Genomic DNA, 26,518 nt, shown 5'->3' on the forward strand with positions numbered 1-26,518 from the left:
CTTTACCAGCATATTTATTGGAAATTGTCCTCTCTCAGATTATTTTTACAGGTTGATTAATTTTTTGGAATGGCAAATGCTTTGTCTTGTGCACTTTCTTCTAAGGGGAAATGTTAATTTAACTAAATTTGCATGTGTCACTTTAATATGTGTTCACTTACTGTGCATATATTAATGGGTGTCAGATTTTAATTCTTGTTACGCGGTAGAGATTCACACACTGAGAGACATGAGGGAGCTGTACCCATCCCCAGGTCGAAACAACACATTTTACAGCACATTTTGCAGCAGGGATAGGAAAAATGCCATATGATTTAAAGGAAGGTCTAAACAAATAACATCTCAGCAACAGTCACCTAACTTGCTAAGTTGTCTTTGCAGCATTCTGCTATACAATCCCCTGCTACTCCCAAAAAGAAGATCTGGCTTGCCCCCCATCCCACCAGGGTCATGTGGTCTATTAATGAGGTTCCCTTCCCATTTTGAAGGCACATGCTAACCCATCGCCAAGCCTGAACCCAGGAGGAGAGGAGGGCGAAACCCTGCCACAACCAATGATTTTGATGAGCATGGTAAGGAGAACAGGTGCAAATACGTCCTCTGCTGCCATGTCAACATTTTTCTTAGGACTTGAGCCCTTTTTATTTTGCAAGCATTTGAAGACCTGAAAAGGTTGCTTACTCCCCTTCCTCAAGACCTCCTAGGTAAATAGACTTTAAGGCAATCCTGCCCTATACGCAACCTGCCAATCCCTGCCCTGACATGACATATTTGGAACTTGTCTCAAGTTTTTCTTTCGACAGCTGTTGGAGATATTCATGGGGCAACAATCATTGCAGGGAATTCGTTCCTTCCCCAATCAAGAGCGCCACACAAATACCTCAATTTATCACATCTTCCGCTAGCCCTGCCTCTGGTTCATTTCACACCACTATCAGCCCTCACCCCTGTGCAATATGTAAGTAAAAAAATCAGTGCAGAAAGAATATATGTTTATTATTTAGTAGACAAAATCAATAAAGCACAAGCATGACCCCTAGACACGCCATCTTACTCTATGGCACAAACTTAATTACAAATAAGTTGAACTCTAGTCACTCTTGATAAAAGAATGAAAACAATATCCAAAACTCCAAATGTGTATTTTCAATCCTGCTCTCATGTAAAAAGACAGGCCTCATTAGGAGTCAGGCGGTAGCCGTACCGGTAAAACCGCCAGGCTTCCGCCAGACTTGTGCATTTTTCCAGCACCTGGTTCCACGGAAACACTGGGGTACTACGACCCTGGTGTTCCTGGAAGTCAGGCGCTGGAAAAATGTTAATCCCCATTCCAATTTGAGTCCCATAGGACTCAATGGGAATGGAGATGAGGGAAGCACTGGCACCATTAATAACGGTGCCAGTGTTTCCCGGAAGTGTTTCCCGGAAAGTCTACAGGTGGGATGGCACCCACCTGCAGATCGGAGTGTGCCGGTCTGGTAACAACAGTGCCCGTAGGCTTACCAACACTGTTGTTACCGTACCGGCACACTCGTAATGAGGCCCATAGAGGTCAAATAAGCACTTCAAATAATGGGGTCACTCACAATACAACTAATGTAAAGAATTAAGCAGCACCATGGACATGATGGAACAATTTAACTTTACTATGTATTTTGCATGGGGTTTACTTGGTATGCAGCAATAAAATTGCGGCAAAAAGGTCGCCTTTACAAAAAACCACTTAAGGGGGGTGGGGGTGTCCCCCAGTTCCCTTACATGGTATAATGGATCTGGGGGTTGTGGGGCTGTCCCCCGCATCCTTTACATGGATTGCAGTGGCAAAATCACAGCCTTTTTGCCACGATTTTTTGTGTAAATAGCCCTTTTTGCCGCGATTTTAACACATGGAACCGTTTACTTTACCATGTTTCACTTTTCAATTGGAAAAACACTTTTCATGTGCAGCACCATTCATCTCTGACATCCCTGTGCAGGCTCTATTTCTAGCAAGGTTCTAGCACAATCAACCTCTTCAATTTGGACTCTCTTTCACACTCTCTCTTTCACACTCTCAGTAGAGGGTGTGTCTTTTCAATCAGTGACTTCACTCTGCTTAACTGGGCAAGTGACTTTTCTGCCACAGCACAAGCCCAGTTATTCAGTTTACCATTTGGAACCCTTGCAAGGTAAATAAAAATACTCACAGAACATGAGAGGTCTACAAAATTGTAGCCACGTCTTAGAAGCAGATTTACCTTGCAAGCTAATGACAAAGACAGTCCTGAAGAAGCTGACATTAACAACCGAGACCATCGAAACCGCATATGTGGAGACAGCAGAAAGGTTCCTGCCGCAACCCACGTCTGAACAAGAGGGATACAAAGACATTCTGTTATCTAACCCCCTGTTATAGTCTTCACAACAGGATAGCATTAGTCTTGAAATCAGCTTTTTAATTGGGGTCCATTCACCTTCAGAAGCAGCCAATAAAGTGTTACATTTGCCTCAATACTGTTCAGTAATTGTTCTCACCCCAAATTTTAATTTTCCTTAGAAGCAAGGGTTTTGATCTGTGCTGTCTACCCGATTCACACCACGACTATTTACGAACACAACAGTGCCTGGGCCACCAGTCAATCAAGCACTAATGAACAAAATAGAAAAAAGAGTTCAGATATTAATAAATTGCTCTCTTCTTATTCTATCCACTATTAGACAGGCGTCACACCAGCACTGACTAGGGATAGGACCAAATATAGGCAGGGACACATAGAACCTTCTTTGTCCTTTTTTATTTTTACTTACTGCATCGCTGCTTGATGACAGGCCCAGGCAACTTGCTGACATTTGTAGAATACCTAGCAACTTAGTAGCAATTTCTACAAGTATGATAGGGAAGCAGTGCTCTCATCTCCCCTCACTTCGCGAGACATATAAGATCACTCACAAACATTATATATGCTCGTTTGAGTACAATTGGTTCTAGGGTTTGCCTGCCCCCCACCCCTTCTTTTTCGTGTTAATAACATGGTAAGAGCACCCATCATTATAAACTGTGGGTAGCCCCTGACAAGTGTCTTCTTCATAGACCTTGTGCAGGGAAGTTAGGTACACCTCCACATTGTCTTTGGTTATTAGACTTTCATCCCCAAGGCAGTTTTCTTGAGCACAATCATGCAAGTCTGCCAATCTCTCATATCTTGGGACTATCAGCCTCTTCTTGTTTTGGCCATACCTGACCTCCACAGGAATGCCTTGCATGGACAGAATCCAGGAAGTAATTATGGAATTACTTACATTACCAGCTCAGATTCTGTCACTTTTTAAGTACTGCAAAGGTTGGTGAGAAGTCTCTACGATGATGTGCTCCCCTGGATGAACGGGCAGTCATTTTTTAATGCACATACTGTTGCCAGGAGTGCCTTTTCACAATCATTGAATTTTTCCTCCATAGAGGACAATATTTTGCTCGCATATGAGATAACTTTGTTGACCTTGTTGTGCTTTTGGTACAGTACAACATTTAGGCAGGTATCTGAAAACCCTGTCTCTGAGAAGAACTCCTTTTTCCTAATAGGGTAAGCCAAACAAAAAGCTTGAGAAAGGCTTCTTTTCAGTTTTTTAACTGCCTTGGATTGTTCCAGACCGCACTCTCACTTGACTCCGGCCTTTCATAAATGGACCAGGGGCCGAGTGACCTCTGCGTAGTCTTCAAAGAAGATTTGATTGCAATTAGTGAGTCCAAGTAGGCTTCTGAATTCTCGCAGACTGGATGGGTCTGTTAATTTTGATAATCCATCCACTTTCTTCGACTGCGGGTTGAGAACCTCAGGGAGGATTTTGTGCCGGAGAAAGTTCACTCTGGTCTTACACCATTGTGCCTTCTGAAAGGACAGTTTTGCTCCCACTCTCTGCAACTGGGCCAGAACATAGTAAGTTTCTGCAATATGTTCTACCATGGTTGAGCTCTTGATCAATACATAATCTACATATGCTAATTTTCCCCTTTTGCCCAAGTCGGGCATGCACTTCTGAAGGAATATATTGAACTAATTTCCGGAGTTTACATATCCACAGGTTCGATCCTCGGGTCCGCGCTTAGACATTTCTGGGTATTGAGCACGTTATAAATAACCTATCATATCATATCATATCAAAGGGTGTTCATGTGTATTGCTGCCCCCAAAGGTAAAGGCAAGCTTGTACTGGTCTTCCCTACTCACCGTCCAGTATCCATTGGTCAAATCAAGGGCATTGTACACTTTTGACCCTTGGATCTGCACCAGCCCTTGATCGATATAGGGAAGTTGCCATCCTGACATAGAGACCTGTTTGTTTATCTCACTCTGGTCTGTACAGAGTCTCCATTGCCCATTGGATTTTAGCATCCGCAGTGCCGGGTTGTTAAAGGTACTTTGGATCAGACAAATTATCCCACGGGATTTCAAATTCTTGATAATTTCTGTCAGTGACCACATGGATGCGAGAGGTTACCAGTATTGTTTCACAAATACTGGAGCCATCTCTGGGTCCGTGGGATTGGTGTTTGAATGAAGAGATGTACATACACAGTCATAAGACTCCACTGAAAAGATATCCTGGAAGTCCAGGAATACCTGTTACAGCTGTTGTGTTTGCTCCTCACTCTCACAGGCATCAGCTAGATTGATCTGTTCCCCGACCATCTGTCTGAAACCTGGAAATACCTCAAGCTTGGAAACCTCAGTGGTACATACATGCACGGGTAGTATAGCTCAGTGGCAATGCGCTCGTCTTGGAAGCAAGACGATGCAGAGCAACACAGATTTGAATCCCCGGTTCTTGCTTAGAAACCTCTTCAGTATTAAGTGTGTTATAAAAAAATAATTATAATTATAATAATTACACTCCAGTTGGGTGGAGGGATCACTTTTGATGGTGTTTGCCTGGGCATGAGGTTCCATGGATTCGAGGTAGTTGTGGTTGACTCTAAATATCACCTCATTCTTCCTGATGTCAGAGGTTACCTCTTCCGTCCCTTTTCTGGAGGGATACCATCGCTGATGTTGAAACATTTGTTAGTAATGGGTCGTATAATTTAACTTGTTAAATCAATAGAATAGTGTTGGGCGCCGACCGCCATTCCAACAGAAGTGCCTACTTCTAGTGATACTTTGAGGGTCGCTGTTATCCACCAATATTTGAATGGTCTTGTCTTCTAGTAGATCCACTGGGGATGTTGTATATAAATACAAACCTTGTTGTTGGAGGGGATGGTTCAAAGTTATGTAAGCGTCCTTATGTTTGAGGTTCTGTCATCGTTTAATTTTGAGCGGAATCGTGAATTGCCACACCTGTCCTAGCATGGTGACCTCTTCTCAGACTTGAACTTCAACCCCATAGGGCAGCACTTGAGCTGACCAAAACACCCTCTCAAGATTGTCGAAGCCCATGGGTTAGCCGAGTTGTGACCATGCTTTGTTATTAATTAGATCTAGGCTAATTGCGAATTGATTGAGAATGTCACTACCAAAATAAAAATCAGAAGGGACATCTCTAATGACCCAACAATTATGTTCTATATTTTTATTTGATTTGATAAAATCCCCTGATTTCATTGTGCACTCCATTAATGCTACTGTGATTGCTTATTTACTGTATCTGCTGCCATTATAGTGACCGTATAGATAGTGCACGTCCCTTTGTTATTGTGTTCGCCAGTAATACCACATGTGCCCCTACCTTTGTGACTGCACCTTGTGCACCTGCCCACTGCATTTGTGCCTGCCATCCCCATTACTTAGGATTGCTGCGATGTGCAGGTGTAAATCCACCCGTACCACCACTACTCACTTCACCATCCCCACTATAGCACTGCCCCTTTCCCCACCCAGTGAAGGAAAGCATACCATCACCACCCCTCAAATGTGCACTGCTCAACATTCGCTCCCTCCCTGCTCATGCCGTTGAAAATCTACGATCTCTTGTCCAGCCACACCCTCAACCTCCTTACCATCAATGGAAACGTGGCTGCATGAGGCATCCGGCCCAGCCGTTGCTCTAGCTCTTCCACTTAGATACTCCATCCTCAGACAAGATAGACCATCACGGTGAGGTGGTGGAGTAGCTCTTATCACTAAGGATGCTCTATCTTTGAGACTGCACAACCGCCTGTGGGATGGCAATTCTGATATCCTTTCTGCCAAACTATCCTTGTCCCCTAATAGCACCATTAACATACACATTATATATCGGCCTCCTGGCCTTCCATCAGACTTTCAAGGACATCTCATCTACCTACATAGCGATAATATCAAAATGTTCCACTAAAACTCTACTTCTTGGTGACCTAAATCTAGGTTTCAACAATCCAAAAGACAAAGCTTCCTCAACACTAGCCAAAGAACTCAATGACTTAGGCTTCACACAAAAAGTCACAAGTCCTACCCACGCCAAAGGCTGCACCCTCGACTGGGTCGCCGACCACAACTGTTCCTCCACCATCACTTCGAATGTTGCCTACCCGTGGACTGACCACAACTGTATCCAATTCACGATCCCCATAGCTACAGTTACCAAAACCCTCACCTATGCACCTCCAGCAGAGGTAAGAAGCACCAAAAAACTCAATAAGGATAACCATCGTCCCTTCCTGGAAGTCCCTGAACTATCGCCCCCCATCTCTAAAGACCCTAAAATTCTGGCAACCATCTACAAGGACACCCCCACAAAAGCTATCAACGCTATAGCCCCACTCGAATGCAAAAAAGAGAAAAAGTCCTTGCATTCTAACTCTTCATTCACTGAGGAATTACAGGCTCTACGTACTAGCAAATGTAAGGCACTAAACAACTGGCACGCAAACCCAAGTGACATTGCCAAGGAAAGCTTCAAATAGATCTCCTCCCAATATAAGGAAGCCATCACTAAAGTCAAATCTAATTCCTTCAACGCACGGATCACTAATGACAACTCCCAAACCAAGGAAGTTTTTGCCATTTTGAATGAACTCATCACTCCTCCCACTAGCCCAGATGAGATCATTAAAGATGAGGCTTGGTGTGCGAGTATACAAACTGCTATTCTCAATAACATTGACTTACTACAAAATAAAATTCAGGATCACTACAAAGCCCTACCTCACCAACACCTACCCCCTCAGACAGTCCACAACCCTGTGAACTCCAATGACCTGCTATTCTCCTTCTGTGACATCACATAACCAGAAGTTATCAACCTCCTCCAACACCTTAAACCAACCATGTGCAAAGGTGACTTTTGCCCCCTAATATCATTAAGGATTGTGCCGACTCCCTCGCCCCTCTACTGACGGCCTTTATTTATTCTTCTTTCAAAACAGGCACCATCCCGACAAGTCTTAAAGAAGCATGGGTACGCCCCCTCTTAAAAAAACCTACCCTAGACCCCGCCCTGCCTAATAACTACCGGCCCATAACCACCATGCCGTTCCTCCTAAAAAATCTTGGATAAAGCGGGCCACCGCCAGATTCAACATTTTCTTGAAGCTAATTCTATCCTAGGGAAAAGACAATCGGGCTTCCGTAAAGGTCATGGCACAGAAACCGCCCTGGTAGACCCAAAAAACTAAATCCCACAAATCATTGACAAAGGCAAGCCAGCACTTCTCTTACTCTTAGACCTCTCGGCTGCCTTCGATCTTGTAGATCACAAGATACTCATATCACATCTCACCCATGCAGCTAAATTCTCCAAAGAAGCAGCCTCCTGGATTACTTTGTTCCTTGAAGGGAGAGCTATGAAGGTTTTCTCTAATCAAGCCAGCACAGCCCCCACCACCATCCACTGTGGAGTTCCACAGGGCTCTTGCACAGCTCCCACACTCTACAACCTGTTCATAAAGCCCTCTTCGACAAGCTTGATGCACTTGGTACAGCATATACTAATTATGCAGATGATACACAAGTACTCTTACCACTTTCTGGCTCCTATGACCAAGACGCCAAGGCCCTACACCTAATTTACGTCACTATCCAAGCCTGGATGGCGACGAACGACCTCTGTCTTAATGGAGACAAGACTGAGATCATTATTCTCGGTCAAAAAGCTATGCTAGCCAGACTTGACAACCAATACTCTAAGTTCAGCATTGACAACACCATCATTCCTGTATCTTCATCAGTAAAGACTCTAGGGGTATACATAGATTCTATGTTATCCATGACGAGGCAGGTCAGTGCCATTGCTTCGGCCTCCGCTCATACCACTAAGCTCATTAATGCGGTAATACCCTACCTTTCCAAACCAAACTGCCTGTCAATTGCTAGAGCAACTATTGGGGCCAAATTAGACTATTGCAATGCCCTTCTAGCCAGCACATCGGCTTAAAATTTAAACAGGCTCCAGATCACTCAACATAATGCTTTAAGAGCAGCATTGAGTATTCCCAAAAAGGACCACATTACCCAGGCCAGGCAGGCAGCACACTGGCTTCCCGTAAGAGACCGCATTACCTTCAATATTCTCACCCTCACGCAAAAATGCTTAACACAGCCCCCTCATACCTATCAAACACCATCGCAAGAACCACGTCTCCACTCCCCACAAGAACCTGCTTCTGTAACCAACTGTACACTCCCCACATCAACAGGGCCAAAGCAGGAGGGATTGGATTCCCACACATAGCTGCTAAACTCTGGAACACGCTACCCACAGCCCTCAGAGCTGAGACCTCCCTCCTAGCATTCCGGAAAATGCTAAAAACCTCTCTCTTTAACTAACACTGTCCCACCTACCTCCACTCATCTCCTTTCCCTACCTGCCTCCCTCCCAACCACTTTCTAAGTGTTAAAGCCTCACTGCACTGCAATTCTGCAGTTCTAAATGTAAAAATGCATTATACTTTGTAACTAAGCTTCATGTCTGTAACAAGCGCCACAATGCCTTTGGGCTGTTGCGCGCTCTATAAATGTGAATAAATAATAACATATTTTTATCGTCAATGGACATTTTTAATATAAGGCAGGAAATGTTTAAAATTTGGTGTTTCTAGACCCACTTCCCATTTATCAATCAATTTAAATGTGGGAATTGTCTGGTATTTTTGGAGTTGCCAGAGAAGTCCTTCGCTGATGAAGCTTTTTCCATTATTCTGGTATACTCTGGCGAGTACTTGCTCCTCCCCCTCATTTATCTGACTCGGGAAAGACAAGTGTTCACCCTTTTTCTGAATATCGGTCATACTGTGAGCTGGTTTTTCACTGTCCTCTTTCAAGGGATTCACTGTTTCTTCTGACTTTTGACTGGTATAACATTTGAAAGTGTTCCTGCCAGTCTGGAATACCACTTGCAATAGGGAGGAAGGTTCCTTCTTAATAGTTGAGAAGTTGAGAAGAGTTCCCATTGCCAGTTTGTTCTCCTACAGAGATAATGGTGAATTCTGGGACTTGGTTGTTCTGGAAGTGAAATTTTAATTTATCACTATGATGCTCAATCAAATGGCAGGTGTCATATAAGCTTACACAATTTGTACTTCACTTGAGTTTGATAGGCCTGTTAGTATGGGTTCAGAGGACCTGGTTCATGCAGTCGATCAGAGGAGGTAACCTCCGAAGGAAACTGTTCCCCAGTAAACAAGGGGTGCTATCTGGAGTCATGACTATCACAAGGTTTTTTAAACAATGCCGGCCAATTTTTATTTATAGATCAGCAGTCCCTTCGACGAAATATCATTCCCATCAACATTTTGGAGTTGTCCCAGCAGAAGAATGAGGGGAATCTGGTGACTCTCCCCATTCCAAAATTCAGTTGGTCAAAATACTTTTTGGACAGGAGGGTAGATTGCGATGGTGAGGGATCAGAAATGCAAGGTGGACAACTGCTTGTAGTTCATCAAATATATTTGACACTTTATTTTTCACAGAAAATGCAAAGAAAACCTAACTAAGCCTACTCTACCAGTGGATTCCCTACCTAGTCTAGGATCTAAGGGAAAATCTCCTAGCATACACAAACCTGTCCCTCACACTAAACAACAAAACAGTTAAAACAAAGCTTAAACAACATAAATAAAAAATTACCAAACAACCAATTTCTTTGATGACTCCTACTTGTCCTGGGTAGATCCCATTCCTTAGGAATGTACATAGTAAATTTATCCCTAAGAAAAGCAAAACCTTAAATCAGTTCTTGAAAAGTTCCAGAGAATCAAAGGTTCACTCAAACAAAAATTCACTCGTAACAGTTACTTCTTTGTTCGTTGCAAAGTTACCTTTCCAAGTTCCACAAAGAAAGCAGCACCAATGGTAATCCTGGATAACCTCCTTCCTGGATAGAAACGATAAAGTACAAAACAAAAGTATCACTTCTGCTTCAAGAACAAGTCTTCTTTTGTAATATCTGCAGTGTCGTTAATATAACTTGTCAGGATGCTGTTTCTAAGGGGGTTGCTTTCTCCTTGGCAACTCCTTTCTACAAATGATACTGTGAAGGCAGGCTCCTTTGCTTCACAGTCTACTACTGCTTCAACTACATTCCATATAAAGTGCTCTGACAAAATTATAGATAACCACAGTTCTATTGGTTCTGCTGCAACTTTATAATTTGAGAATTTTTCAGGCAACTTAGACAAGACTCTTCAACCTCTACAAGTAGGCAAGGCACTCTTCTGTCTTATACCATAAGAAAGAGCAGCCTCTTTGCCTCTTCGGCCTGCCTTACAGCTACCACCAGAATCTGTCTTGGCTTCTAGTCGGCTTCTCTCTCTCAGCAGGACAGGAGGTGGAGTCAACGGCTACCCCTATTCATAAATGTGCGGTAGGTGCACTAATGCTGCAGCAAGGCTAGGTTAAACGAATGCTAGCCCAAAAGATCACAGGAGTAGAAGTATCATAAAAAAAGTTTAATTCATGACTAGACGAACTATCAAAAGAAAGGCTAGAAGGCCTACATGGTATAAGTAATAAAGCACAAAGATGAAAACACATTTGTGTGGGTTAGTAGCAATATTTGGTGCACTTTCATGTACTACTCCAGAGGTAGTGGTACGCAATCATTGTCGACACATAACAATGGGTGTTTCTGGTTCAAAACTTGAGCAGAGACCGACAGATGTTGCATTTGTAGATGCAGATTATCTGAAGGAACCGACCTTTCGTCAGGACACTGGAAATTATGTGTGGGTATATTAGTATACCTAGAAAGGGAAATGAATTGTATTAAGAATTGATCTGAGTCATGACTAGCTAAGGACTCGAGGGGATGCTGCAGTAGGACACCTACCTTAATTAGTAAGGTGGCATCTTGAAAAGGAAGGTATCCATCACGTGCTGTCATCAGTACTGGCAGAAGTATAAGCAATGAGAAGTGGCAGTCGCTCCAATCTAGGAAGATAGGGGCTGGATATTAGTCCAGGTGGATCCCGAAATATACATGGTCGGATGCTGGTAGAATGGGGATGAGACCTACCTTGGAAAAATCAGGTGGGCTCTCAGGCAGGAAATTACTTGTTTAGTTGCATACTGTGTAGCTGGTTTGGGATGGGAGGTCTCAGGTACCAAAAACCATAAATTGCCACCTTACTGATCAATTTTGAATACACATTGTTTCCCTTTCTAGGTATACTAATATACCCACACATAATTTCCAGTGTCCTGACGAAAGTTCGGTTCTTGCCTTTCTTCTAATTGTTTGTCTAGTCATAAATTAAACTTTATTTTATGATACTTCTACTCCTGTGATCTTTTGGGCTAGCATTTTTTTAACCTAGCCTTGCTGCAGCTTTAGTGCACCTACTGTGCATCTATGAACAGGGATAGCCGTTGACTCCACCTCCTGTCCTGCCTCCTGAGTCAGGAACTCCTGAGTCAGGCCCCCCCTACACAAAAAATGAGGGTCTGTATTGCCCCGCCATATCTCTTCTCTCTCTCAGCTTCAACAGTCTTAGCTTCACAGATTGTTAATTAGTTATTTAACAAGCACCAAGCTCCCTTCCCCAGCTTTATGTACACATTTTTGTTTCCAGCAGTTACCTCAAAGCTGTATCGCCACTCTTCCAGCCTTGGATAACCTTGTCATCCTTGTATTAGAGGACTTTGGGTTTACAACAGATTTAACAACTTTAAAACATCAGTGTTTAGATCTTAATTGGGCTTTATGTACACGCGATCTCTCTTTGATGATGAACTTCCACTTAAAGACTTGCGTTCTCTTTTGTTCGTGCAGTGTTCTGCTTTAACGTGGATCAGGAAACACAGTTTCTTGCACGCAACCTTTGATAGATGTTAAACAGTCTTGTAACACTTCGGGAAAGTCAACTTCTACTTCTTGAATGATTACCGGCAACGCTCCTCTCTTGATAGGAGACACGTGACCTCTTCGGTAATAGTTTAATGGCAACAATGGAAAACAAAAGGTTTTCTTTCTACGCAAGCACTTTAGCTTGTGCTGAATGAGCATACAATACAATTCCCTTTGTTTGGATGACTTACTATGACCCCAAACAACTTTACTCGCTTCTACATACAAGCAAGTATTAATTCAGCTGGTTACAGTTACCGGCAAGGAGTTTCTTGTGATTTGGAGTGCAGAGCTTCACTCACTGGCTCCAAAGACACAACGGTTGTGGGCTGCTGTTAGGAAAGATTTCTTAATTGTGGGTAATTTTCCTTCCATGTGGCAACCCCTAAACTTTTTGCTGTTGTTTTCACCATGATCTAGACTTTGCCAGGGAAGTGCAGCCTTCTGCCGCACTCCTCTGGGCTTTTGCTCCATTCTTACGGGGAAACTGACATGCCCTTAAGACAGTCAGTACCGGGAGACGCTGTTTTCCGTAGTTTCTTTATCATGTTGCAGCTTTCGTGCAACATGACACAAGAGGGCACTGTAAGCTAAATTACTGCTCTCTTGGGTCTCTAGTCTTCTACAGGCCCTAGATACTCTGTTTGGATTGTAAATGATCGGTGCAAGTGAATCACGGACGGGAATGGTGGCAGCGATCGTTTCTTGTGTTTTCGAGCTCCTTTTGGCATTCGGTGGTCTGGCTCCCAAAATGGCCAGACCAGGAGGCTCTTTGTCCTGTCCGCTGACCGTCTTGCCCCCTTCACCTTCCCCAGGTCGAGCCGACCCGGGGCCTTCCTTATTTGGGCATGTACTTTCCCGCGAAACACGGATGCTTTTGTGGGCTTCTACAGGCCTTGTGTGTGCCTCCAGGATGAGGGCTGGGATGTCTGGTCCCAATACACCTCCTGGGTGCCAGAGAGTCTAGTGTGGTATGAATGCCTGGGACCACCGTGGTCCGTGATAGGTCCACGTATGGTGTGAGTGTTTGATGAGCGGATCTCCCATTGGATCCCCTCCGTTTTGGCACAAAGGGAACCGTGGATAAGAGGGGGCTGGAAACGCCACTACCATGTCGATCTCCTGAGTTCTCACGAACAAAGGAATACAGGAGCCAAGTATCCTGCAACCACGAGGCTGAACCGAGGAATCGCTGGTGACCCGCTGAAGGACTGCTCCTCTGCACTGCTGTCGCTTTGTGAAACCCTTTCTACCTCTGATCGAACCAGAAGGCCTGTACTGGTACTTCGACCCTTGGAATAGCGGGGACAGCTATTCTCGGCATCTTCACCATCTCCTGCACGTAAGCCTTCGGAAGTGTCTCTGGGCCATCCAGCAGACTGACCAGCCTACCCAGGAGTCTTGCTCTGTAACCGCCGCCAGGTTGTGTTGTATTTCGAGTCCTTGTCACTCTCACACGATTCGTACACTTGGCATTCCCAGGTCTGAAGTGAGTAGTGTGCATTTGGCTGAGATACACACGGCCGCTCCGTTGCCCTGCTGTGGTAACAAACTGTGCGGGTTCACTTCGTTTGGGACATCTTTAACTCAACTCTGCTGCTGCAGAATCTACACGACGACGAGACGTCCCCTGCTCCCCTGAACCTGCCAGCACTGAAACTGACGCAGAGAAGCCTGGGTCTGCTTGCATCGGGGACCGGTGAGTAGCATAGCTAGGAACTGGTCGCCCTCCTGCAGGAGCCCATAGCTTTTCCCCGCTGTGTCAAACAGCACGCCTTTCCGTACTCGCGCTCTGCTTCTGCCTACAGTGGAGGCTGCGCTTGAGTCGCGGAACTCTGTTCTTCTTCATTTGTGCACCAAACTGAACTGCCTGATTCCCTCGAAGAGACTCCCCTTTTTGCCCGTTGGCACCAGCGTGTGCAGGTACTTTTGAGCACAAGGCTCCACTCTTCGTAGGGCTTGGACTTCCTTTTAGTTAGGTGCCTCTGAAGGCGGACTGGGTCTAATCATTATTTCGCACTGCCTGTTTTCCTCCCCTTCTAGGTGGACTACACATTTTGTGCATCTAACTCTTTAGACTCGTTTGTATTTGTATATATATTGTATTGGTTTGGTATGTGTTGGTTTACTAGAGTTTTATCGTGATTTCTTGCTACGGTCATTGTTGCAAAGGCCTTGGAATAAATGTGTATTTATTTTTAATATAACACCTGTTTGGAGTAATTTGTAGGTGTCCTTGCTTTGTGTGCTCATTGCGGGCTTTCAGTCACCCTCACCCCTCTTGAGACCTAGTCTTGACCGTCGCGATCGCTACCCTGATTGGTCTGGCTTGTCCAGAGGTTACCCTGTTCAAAGTAATTAGGTTGGCCTTCTGAACCTCTGCGCCGCCAGGACAGAGTTCAGAAATCCATCTTAACAACTGCTTCCACTTCCTGACTTTCTTCTGCTACTACTGCTACAGGCACTCCTGGGACACATACACCTCTGCAGCACAGGTATCTTGTTTGTTTGTTTGTTTTATTATTTATAATGCACACATAACCACAAGGATAACAAGGCGCGAACATAGTAAGAGGGTTGTATAGCTTAGTTACATACAGCAAATTAAATAACGTCCCGTGGAGTTACAATAGGGATACAGTGGTAACATGGGTAAACAGATATCAAAGACATTTTATCTAGTGCAGTTTATATAGTAGCAGGAGGTAGCGGGGGTACACTGAACAATAATACAATTGGTGATGGCACTGATAATGGCATGAGGAGCCACCAGGGAGTATTATTTGTCATGGTCCTTCATCCATTGTATAATGTGTGTCCTGAACTGAAAGTAAGGGATGTCTTTCCTTAGAGGTGGCGGTAGTGAGTTCCAGTGAGTAGCTGCTTTAACAGGGAAGCTGTTCCCTCCAGTCAGGGACCGTTTGAATCTTGGGACTAGTAGTAGATTGGCGTTGGCACTTCTGGAGGGGCTGTATGAAACCTGTCTAGAGAATCTTGTTATCAGATATTTCGGGGCCATGTCATGAAGGCATTTGTGTGTCAGTGAGACAGACTTAAGGAAAATTTTGTCTTTCGTGGAAAGCCAGTTAACAGATCTTCTGGTATCTGAGATGTGGGCTTTCTTGGGGATACTTAGAGCTGCTCTTAGAGCATTATTTTGAAGGATTTGGATCTTGTTTATGATATGTTTGTTACTGCCTACGTAAAGGGCATTACAGTAATCCAGCTTAGATAGGATCAATGCTCTGGCCAAGGTAGTGCAGTTATTAGGTGTTAGGAGTGGTTTGGCAGCTCGGATGAGTTTACAAGTATAAGCAGTGGCGGAGGCCATTGCGTTTACCTGTTTGTTAAATGATAGTGAGGAGTCTAGGTAAAAACCCAAAGTTTTTACTTCCTTGGCCACAGTGATGGTGTTGTTATCAATTACGAATGATGAGTAAATTTGGCCGAGTTTGTTGATATTGGCTGAGGTACCAAGAATGAGGAGTTCTGTTTTGTCATCATTCAGGCATAGTCCGTGTGAGGCCATCCATGCCTGAATGATGAGGTACACTCTGTTTACAAAGGACAAATCCTTGTCATAATCCCCCGACAACGGGATGAGGATCTGAGTATCATCTGCATAGTTTGTGTAGGTGATACCCAGACCGTCGAGATCATCGAAAAGGGGCTTTGTAAAGATGTTGTACAATGTAGGTGAGACGCAGGAGCCCTGAGGCACGCCACAGGCGATGGGCGTGGGGTCAGCAGCCGCTAATGGTGAGAAGACGTGCATTGTTCTATCACGGAGGAAGGACTGAATCCAGCCTATAGCCTCATGGAAGAAGTGTGCGGCCGACTCGAGATGTTTGCACAGAATCTCGTGGTCGACTAAATCGAAAGCTGCTGAGAGGTCTTGGATCCAGCCTCAACAACGGAGAGCCTTCTTTTCTCCAGCATCCCTCGGCATGCTTCTGCACATGGGCTTTGAATAGATGCACGCCTTCAGCCCTGCATTCACACTGATTAGGCACACCTGTAAAGACTGCTAGTTTCTCCTAGTCTCTCCAATGCATCCACAGCCAGACAGGGTTTGTGAGCATAGGACCAACTATGAACCTGCAGGTGAAATCACCTCTTCTCTTGTCCCGGTGTCCCTTCAGTAGTCACACTTCCTAGTCAACTGCCAGCCCTGTGATCCGCTTTTCTTCTGCTGCTGATCTTCCAGCGCCTGCTCCAGCTTCTTTCTACTGTTCCTTCCTGCCTCAGCCCTTTATGCCTCTCAGTTGACACAATTGGCTTCAGGTGTAGGCTCTTAGTGTAAATAGCCTGACCCTGCCAAAGGCTGTTAGGCCTGCCTGTCTGTCCTTTACCTCTACATGTCTATTCAGCCCTCTTCTTCATCACAGTCCCTGAGGGATTCTGGGATATTTAGTTCATTTTAGGGAAAATTGTTTTTCTCACCTTCCTAGGATGGCAAACGGCCATCTGAAGAGCGGGGTTACAGCGAAAGCTGAAAGGCCGTTCCTCCCAGTCTTCTTGGTCTGACCCCCCCATGTGATCCTCCTGCAGTACATCACCCCCAGGTTCGGTATCAGGGAGTGCCTGCCTTCCCCTGGCCACATGAGAAGGGCCCCAGTCCAGGTTCCTGGGGGGAAATCCTATCAGATTCTCCACAGGATGCAGTATCCACCAGAATCAATAATTCACACTGACCCTGAACCTTGACCAGGGCATAAAATCTGTCCACTTTTGTCTCAAGTCTACAGAGAAATTGGGAGTTAGTTGCCAGCTCTTCTGTCATTTCTTCTTAATGTTGAAGTCTGTCACAGCATGATCTTGGGCGAATGTCCATTTCAGGAATCTGTAGGAATGAATAGACATTTTGAAATCGTGTGTGCAGTAGGGAAATCCTCTTTCTCCCCAGATCTTGGCTGTCCCTGGGAAGACAGTTCTCCGAACCAGTTTGTGGGGAGGACACCTCTGTGTTCTTTGTATGATTTGGCTTGCACGGTTGGGGTCTGGGAATTTCTCGATCTTGATCGGTCTCCATTCCTACCCTGTCTGACTCAGGGTCTCTTGGGACCCATTTTTCTTTGGGAGGGATCCCCATCCCTGAAATAGAAGCTGGGGATTCTTCTCTTTCACAGGGGATTATCACGTTTTTATTTACCACAAAGTGAGTTTTTCTTTGACTTCTTCAACTTAAACTCTGTTCTTTGGGTTCTAGCTTCCTGGGTGTAGAAGATTCACTATCATGCTGAGAGGTTTCCATGGGTTCTGTTCTGGTAAAAAAGGAAGCTTCCTCAAGGGCTTGGCATCTCCCTTCAACCAGGGCCCCATCCTCAGGAACCTGTTTATTGTCAGGACATTCCTTCAGTCCTCCCCCCACCGTGGCATCACACCCAGGTGTTGGGGTGTTCTGGGAAGCATCGTCAGGTTAAGAGTTTGACTGAGCCCTCAACATGCGCCCTAGGTCTGCTGTCAATTGTGCTCCATGTTGCTCCAGTTAGGTAAACCTCTCTTGCTTGTAGGGAGGTCTCTGTTCATAACTCTGCTGCTCCCTTAAAGGGTAACTATGCCTACTTGATAATATCGCACCACTGAAACTAAGGAATAGCAAACCTGAAAAAAACACCTCAACTCCTGGTTTACCCCACATCTAAAAAACCTGAGACTACTCAAAAGAATGCTGGAAACAGCGTGGAGACGCTCCCCAACAGCGGAAAATAAACTAAACCTCACTAAAGTCTCATCTCAATACAAGAAAGATATCCTCTTAGCCAAACAGGAACCCTTCAACAATAGAATATCCCAATCCAAGTCTAGTGTTAAAGAACTGTTTATTATCCTGAAAGAACTGGAAACACCCATTGTACCACAGGAAAACTGTATCAAAGACAAAAAGTGGTGTTCCAGTATCCAACATGCCCTAACCAACAAACTAGCCAACCTACAAACTAAAATTGCCCGCAAGAAAGCCTCTCTAGCACCCCAAATGCCTCAGAGCATAGCCCCCCTACCTCATCACAAACAAAAAACACGTTTCAGCTTCTCAAAAGTTTCGACCATCGAGGTGGAGAAGGTCATACTGGGACTTAAACCGTCCAATTGCAAAGGAGACCAATGTCCGGCGTAACTTATCCAACTTATCAAGGATGCCGCTAGAGAACTTTCTCCTTTTATAACTAAACTTATCAACTCGTCATTCACCACCGGCACTATCCCAAACAATCTGAAAGAATCCTGGGTTCTGCCACTACTGAAAAAGCAAACCCTTGACCCTGCCATTCCCACGAATTTCAGACCCATCATGACTGTGCCATTTCTTCTAAAAATCTTAGCTAAAGTGGCTTACATTCAGATACAGAATTTCTTGGAATCTAATTTCCTCCTAGGATCTCGCCAATCCGGATTCCGCCCTCAACATGGCACCGAAACTGCCTTAATTGACCTTAAGGCCCAAATAGACGAGCTTAGAGACAAAGGCCAAGCTGCACTACTCCTTCTTCTAAACCTCTCGGCTGCATTCGACTTGGCCGACCATAAAGTCCATGTAGTCACCTCGATTCCGCAGCCCATTTCTCTAAGGAGGCCATAATCTGGATCGAGTCTTTTCTGAGCAACCGGACCATGAGAGTCTTCTCTCCATCGGCCTCAGCAGACCCATACCTACAACCTGCGGCGTTCCACAGGAATCCTGTGTGTCACCCACACTCTATAACGTATTCACCAAGCCCCTCTTCGACAAAATGGACCATTTGGGTATTGCCTATATTAACTATGCAGACAATACCCAAATCCTCCTTCCACTTTCAGGAGATTACACTGTTGACCTGGCTTTGGTGAATAGAATTTACAGCATCGTTCAGGCGTGGATGGCCACTCACCGTCTATGCCTGAACAACGACAAAACTGAGCTCATTATTCTAGGCACCCCGACTCTCTTAGCCAAATTTAGCCCAGACTATGCCAACTTCGTGGCAATAACATAAAAGTAGCAAAGGAAGTGAAGACCCTAGGCTTCTACCTAGACACCACCATGAACTTCACTAAACAAGTTAACTCCCTTGCATCGGCTACTGCATACACATGTAATAATAATAATAATAATAATAATAAATGTATATAGCGCTACAAACCCTCAGGTATCTGAGTGCTGCTTATTATTACCCACGGTGTGCGGTGCTCATTTATTGACCTTGGAAGGATGAAAGGCTGAGTTTGGCCCTGCCGGGATTTGAACCTGCGGTTGCAGGCTCTGCACACGGATGTCAACGCGAGCACTCTACTTCCTGTGCAACTTGACCGGTTGTAAACTTATCAGAGCTAGTAAACTCTGACAGCTGCCTCACCCTGGCTAGAGCCCTCATACTTTCCAAATTGGACTATTGTAACGCACTCTACATCGGAGCGAATAAACAAGTGATCCATAAAATACAGGTTCTCCAGAATAATGCCCTGAGAGCAGCTTTGAAGATCAATAGAAGTGAGCATATCTCCTCTACAAGAAGAGAATACAAATGGTTATCTACCTCTGACAAAATCAAACTCGGGACTGCCTGCCTTACCCACAAGTGCCTTAATAATAATGCACCACCTTACCTTACAGACAGAATTTGCAAAAAAACATCTTCCAGACCGACGAGAATAGCTAACTCCAACTGCCTCCAAGTTCCACGATTTAGACTATCCACTATTGGGGGACATAGCTTCCCAGTCAAGGCTGCGCAACTATAGAACTCTCTACCTCCAGATATCAGAGCCCCCCAGCCGTATGCCAAATTCAGACAGACTTTGACCACTGGCTAAAAGAAAATGACAAATAAAACTCAGTCCAACTCCCTCCCGACACTCTGCTTCCCATCCCTTGCCTTTGGATTCCATTCCACTTGGTCAATTCTCCTAATGTATTGCATCTTCCTTGTTCTATATCACTTAACCATGTAACCCACATTGTATATACTGATATGCCACTGTCTATTTTGTCCTGCACTTCTGGCACCCTTGTAACTTCAGTGCATTCTCTTGTAATTATGTAATTTTACTCTGTATATACTGACGTGATATTATATATGCCGGCCTGTTGGCCAATGTAACCAAGTTGAACATATCCTTCTCTGTTGCGCCCTGTTGCTCCTGGGCCTGGTGCTCATTATAAATAATAAACTAAACTAAACTAAACTACTAGTAAAGTAACTCGGGTATGAACAATTTCCTCCACAATTTGTTTTAGGGATCTATTGTCCTGGAACCAGGGAGAAGAAGGAGGATTGCTTTCAAAATTAGGATTTGGAGGGCACCTGTTTCAGAAAGTTGGGTTTAGCAGTGGCATGGTACTTCTTTCCTGCTGGAATATTTGAAGGCAGTTTCCTGGGGAAATACTCACCTGCCCCCAACACCTTTGTGCCAGGGGAGTGTACACATACCCTAGGATCGACTTTGTACCCTTGTTTCAAGGACTTAGGTTGGTGGCAGGGTCAGAGGGGTCATTGTTCTGATGCCCTGATTGACTACCAGTCAGTTGGGCCCTGGTGGTGGAGGACTATGCAACTGGTGGTATGGGCTGGCAGGCACAAGGTAACAGGGCACAGGGGAATCCAAGTAGTCGGGAAAGGGGCAAGGGGACACATGTAGGGAATACTGGTGCAGCCACTTGGGGAGTTGGCAGAGGACTAGTGGTTGGGTACCGGGGGGAGCAAAGGGGGAGGTGAGTCGGGGGAACAACCCCCAGGGGAGCGAGGGACAGACAATGGGGGTAAGGGAAGGGGGCAAGCGCAAGGGGGAAGGCAGAAGAACAGAAACATAAGTGGGGTGAAAGGGGGGAGTCATGCAAGCAACAGGGAGTGAGGAGTCGGCCGGGAGACCGGGTGGAAGGATCAGGTGCAGAGGGAGGAAGGGGGGAGGCGGCGAGACAGCGGCAGGAGCATGGGGGCAAGGAATAAGATAGGGACCTGGAAGCGGGGGGGGGCGGGGTTATGAAGCGGTTGGGGAAGGAAAAGTTTAGAGCACGCACGCACACCTGGCCAACAGGGAGTAAAGGGGGGGCAGGCGACAAGGGGGGAAGGTTAACGATCTTGAACCTGGGAAAGTAGTAGAAGTGGTCCCAGCTGCAAAGGAAGGATGGGGCCGAAAGGAGGAGTGTCAAAGCTCTGTCTCCCATTCTGCTTGTCAGCTGGTGGAGTAATTTTAGGCCCACCATCTCCAGGTCCAAAGAGGAGTAGTTTTCACCTCTGCCAACTTTGCAGCAGTAGGTGTGGTAGTTGGCTTTGTGGTTTCAGGGTTATTTTTATTGTCTGTGGGTTTCTGTACCTCATAAATCCAGGTGGCTTGCTCTATTACCCAATCCAGTGTCCTTCACTCGTAGAATTCACAAACTAATTGGCTAATGATATATTCGGGCAGTCCATGGAAGTCTGTGGTCCCAAATTCCGCGCTATTGGTGTTCACCCACCTTGAAGTCTGCACAAAGGCACGTTTTAATTCTTGTTCAAACTCCATAGGCACCTGATCTTCTCCACATTGTAAGTTGTACACAGCCTTGCATGTTTCTTGTGGATTCCTATTAGGGAACAAGTGTTTTAAATACTCCGCCTTATAGGTGTACCTTTTTTAGTGATTCTGGTCTTCCAGTCTCGCAAAGAAACTGGAGTACTCTGGAGAAATCTTCATTTTGCAAATTCCATGCAACTGACATCATTTTTTATTTCAAATGATGACATTATTTGTTCATACAATTTCAAGTGCTTCCACACCGATTAGGTAGCATTCTTGTTGTATGGAGTCATGAAGCTTGTTATGGCTTTACTTTGTTTAATGGGGCCCTTAACAAATCCTTTTCTATGTTGGGTATTTCTTTATTGCCCCTGAAGCTGCGTCCATTCACCTTCAGAATCAGTGCTGCTATTGGAACTCCAGTCCCTGTCTTCTAGGCGCTCTCTATCTCTCTGAGATTGGGAATGTCTTCCAGAATCATGGGATCTGGACTCTTCCTTTCACCTGTGCCACTGTGAGCTCTCAGGGTCACTTTCCCTGTCATCACTTTTTGACACAGGAGTGAACACAGGCACTTCTTCAGACTGCTGGCAATCTGTACCATCGTTGTATTCTGGGGGAATCCATCTATTCACCTGAATGTGTGGAGGTTTTTAAAATGCCCCTCCTGGGCTGAATCTTTTGCTTTCACTTTCAGCTAGGCGGGCAAGATGATCACTTTGCAAGATCCTTTTTCTGTAAGTCTAATTCTCTGATCTTTTCATGATAAGCATTTTCATTTTCAGAAATACTTGCCGGACTATCTTTGGTCTCCCATGACACACTGATACGACCACCTTCCCTGCTTTTTGGTAATGGGGAATTTTTTTTATCAATATCCAAAAAGAACTGGCCTTCCTGATCAGACTTGCTATGGGTAGGCAAGCTCGCCTGCCTCATGTCTTCCTGTTCTCTTTATGAGGCATTTATGAGGTCAGTTTCAGTCTGTACATGGGGAGTTGTAAGTAATTGGTATGAGGGCTTTGATGGGAGGGGCTGCTACCCTCCATCGTAGGACCCTATCCCATGCACTGGTTGGTCACACTGTCTCTGTGCCAGTTTGTATGTTTTTATTTCATTATGTAATTTCGAACACTTGTTTCTCTCTGCCAGGATTTCCTGCTTACAATCAGAGAGTTGCATTTTTAAATTAGACACTGAGGCTTGGTTGGATCAAGTGCTCCAGCTGAGCCTCCAATCGAGCCCTTATTTTCTGCCTTTCATCTTGAAGGACTTTGTATTCTCTCTGGGAGTCTTACGTTATGCATGTTTTTCACAGCACTTTCATTTAAAATGACAAGTTCTCTCTCCTGAGCGTCTTTACTCTGCACTTCTGTGTAGATCATCCTCTGCTTGTCTCAAATGCTGTATCAGATCTATATTTTCTTCCCTGATTCTAGCCAGTTCCGGATCAGGCTGACTGTTTTCTACATCCATTTTTAATTTTAAGACATCCTTTTCTTTGATCAGCTCTAGTTTCTTTGGCTTCAGAATATTTAAATCCTGATGCATTTGACCACAATCTTTCTGGGAGCCAATCTCTTTTATGATGAGCTAACTGTTTTCACATTTTAGTTCATCTATGGACTGTTTAAAGGCCATTATTTCATCCAACAATACTCTACTATGAATAGTCTGGTCATTCAATTTGCGTTGAGGTGGCTTATGGTTTCTACGTTCTTTTTATGTGTGTCTTGCAGTGCAGCGAACTCCATTTCTCGCCATACACTGGCTTGTTCGTGAGTTTTTACCTCATTTTAATGTTGCTCAATTAGGTTTTTATAATTGAGCTCCAGAACTTTGCTTTGCTGTAATTTATCTTTTAATTGCTTGAGTGATTGCTCGGCTTGTAGCAAACTAGCACCTTTATTTTGTAATCCCTCTTCTAGTCATTGCAAATGGAAACACAACTGAGCCGTGAGTTGGGCCATTTTAATGTGTTCCTCACAGATATTTTGGGTCATGGAAATCTCTGCTAGAGCTATATGGAAAATCCCATGTTCATGCCAAATGTCAGCGTCTACTAATGTAACTCCTTGTACCATTCTGGCCAGCCAGCAGTCAGCCTCCTGCTCTGGCCACTCACCACAAATAATAAGCTTAGCTAGGAGATGTTTCATGGCCTCTTCCATTTCAATGGTACTCATTTATTTTAAAAGTGGATTTTTTTGAACCCTCTAAAGTTTCTCTACCCAGGAACAATACTTGCACTTTATTCCTGCTAGATTTCAGCAATCAATGCCAAATCAAATTATTGTTGTATTAACTCTACACAATCTTTTTCCTCTGGCCACCTCCCTGACTCTCAGGGTTCCAGAAAAAAGTGACACTTTAACAATGCAATCAACAACCTGCCATGCACCTTACTGATGTTGCACTACAATGACTAGAATGTAAACAATGCACTTGTCATGAATCAAAACAAAAAGCTATATCCCAGCACGTGCCCCCATTTATGTTGAAGATATTTATGAGCTAGAAATCAATGCAGGGAATTCTTTCCCTCTCCAATAACTAAATTTATTGGATCTTTCACTAGCCCTGACTCTGACTCATTTCACAGCACTATCAGCCCTCACCTCTGTGTAAACGATAAGCCAAGAATCAGACCGCTTTGTAGAAAGAACATGTATTATTTAGTAGACAAACTAATATAGCACAAAAGATCACTAGACATGCCACCTTACTCTGTGGCACAAACGTCAATACAAATAAGTTGAACACTATTCACTTTTGATAATAGAATTCACAAAATATCAAAACTGCACATGTGTTTTTTCAATCCTGCTCTCATGTAAAAAGACACACAGGTCGAATAAGGACTTCAAATGATGAGGGCACTCACAAAACACCTAATGTAAAGAATTCAGCTGCACCCTGGAAATGAAGTTTCAATTTAACTTTACTGTATATTGTGCATGAGGTTTACTTTAAATAACATGTAGAACTTTTCAATTGGCGAGATACTTTTCATGCACAGCGACATTGAGCTCTGACATCCCTGTGTGCATTCCATTTCTAACGAGGTGCTAGCACAACTAATTCAAAAAAATGCTTTTCTTAAAATGTAATTAACCTTTTTACTTTTCCACCTTTCAGTGCAAAGTCTCACTTCAAGGTGGAGTCTCTTTCAAACTCTCAGTAAATGGGGTGCCTTTTCAATCAGTGACTTCACTCTGCTTAACTGGGCAAGATACTTTTCTGCTCCAGCACAAACCCAGATATTCAGTTTACCATTTAGAACTCCTCTGCTTTAAGGCAGGGTCTGGGAATAATGAACAGTATGGAATTTTGTTTTTAAATGCAACTGCCCCGTTAGGGAATTTTGAGGTTGGTAAAAATGACATGAGTGGTTCAAAAATTACTTTATATGGCTGTACCATTCTTCACAATAGGAGAGATGTCGATTTCGAACTTCCACAAAATCGTCCCGTTTCATTTCACTATATGTAAATAATTAAATTATTACTTGGTAAGAAAAAACTAGGGATCTACATCCATATGTCACCCAATAAATAAGGAGAAGGTATTAATTCAAACAGATCCCGAAAAAATACTTTGTTCTGTTGGACAAGTTTACTTACATTGAACATCTCTGTTTCTTTTTTTCTCACTAAGAGACATCCAGGCTTCCTGGATCATCTCCTGGTAAAGTACAGGGCCCTGCTCAGACGCCAACATCAATCATGGATAGCCTCCAGCATCCCTCTATTTGCCTGGTAATAGATACCCAGCCTCTGTCTCTTTTCCTCATGTTCCTCTTAGTCCTTCTGTCTACCAGGCAATGTTGGGTCTCCAGAAGATTTTCTGCAGTACCCACTCAGATCTTTTCAGACAGCTTTCCCCTTTCTCATTGTGTGTCTCCTTTTAAACCCCTAATCACAACCCAAAATATCTAAATTATCAGCTACCAGCTTATTGGCTCATGATTCGAATTGGACCTCTAGTGTCTACCCCTATTATAATAAATATATTGCAATGATTGGTTCCTTTAGTTACTAGGCTCCAATTGTTGGAGGTATGACTCCACCTATCTGCATTAGATTTTCTGAACACTCCATTTATGAACTTAAAAAATCTACAACCTTTTCTAATTTACAAATAAGAGTTACAACTATATATTTTTGAATGTGTCTGATCATGTCAGTCGTAAAAGCACTGTTTCTCATTTCAGCACGTGGTTGTAGGTGTGAATGGTTGATATTTTCAATTTCTTCAAAAATGATAACAATGATCATTGCAAGATTTTACAGACCGATTTGTAATCTACAATCTTCCCGACTCTGCACTCCGTAACTTTTTTGGGATGCTAGAATCACATTTTTGAATCTACAACATGAAAACTTTTTCTTATCATGGCAATCGTAACACACTGTGTCTCATTTCAGCATGCCGTTGCAGGTGTGAACGGGGGATTTTTTGATTTAAAAAATATAACAATTATCATCACAAGATTTTACAGATGGCTATCTAATGTAATAAGCTTCCATCTTCCCGACTCTACACTCCATAACTTTTTCTGGGACACTCGAATCACATTTTAGTTTCTAATCCTGTGCCCAAGGTCGAATTATTATGAGAATTATATCATTAGGTAGGTCTTTTCATATGCTTTTTGGAAATATTTGAACCATTTAGTTAAGAATGATGATTCCCAAGCGAATCAACAATTATGATTTCCCATTGCACCTATGGTAATCTCAAGTCATATGCATAATTTTAACTTGAATTACACATCACATTTGCTTTCTCCACTTAGATGTAGGTC

The sequence above is a fragment of the Ambystoma mexicanum genome, chromosome 2p (assembly GCF_040938575.1).
Source record: "Ambystoma mexicanum isolate Mex_15411 chromosome 2p, UKY_AmexF1_1, whole genome shotgun sequence".
Lineage (NCBI taxonomy): Eukaryota > Metazoa > Chordata > Amphibia > Caudata > Ambystomatidae > Ambystoma > Ambystoma mexicanum.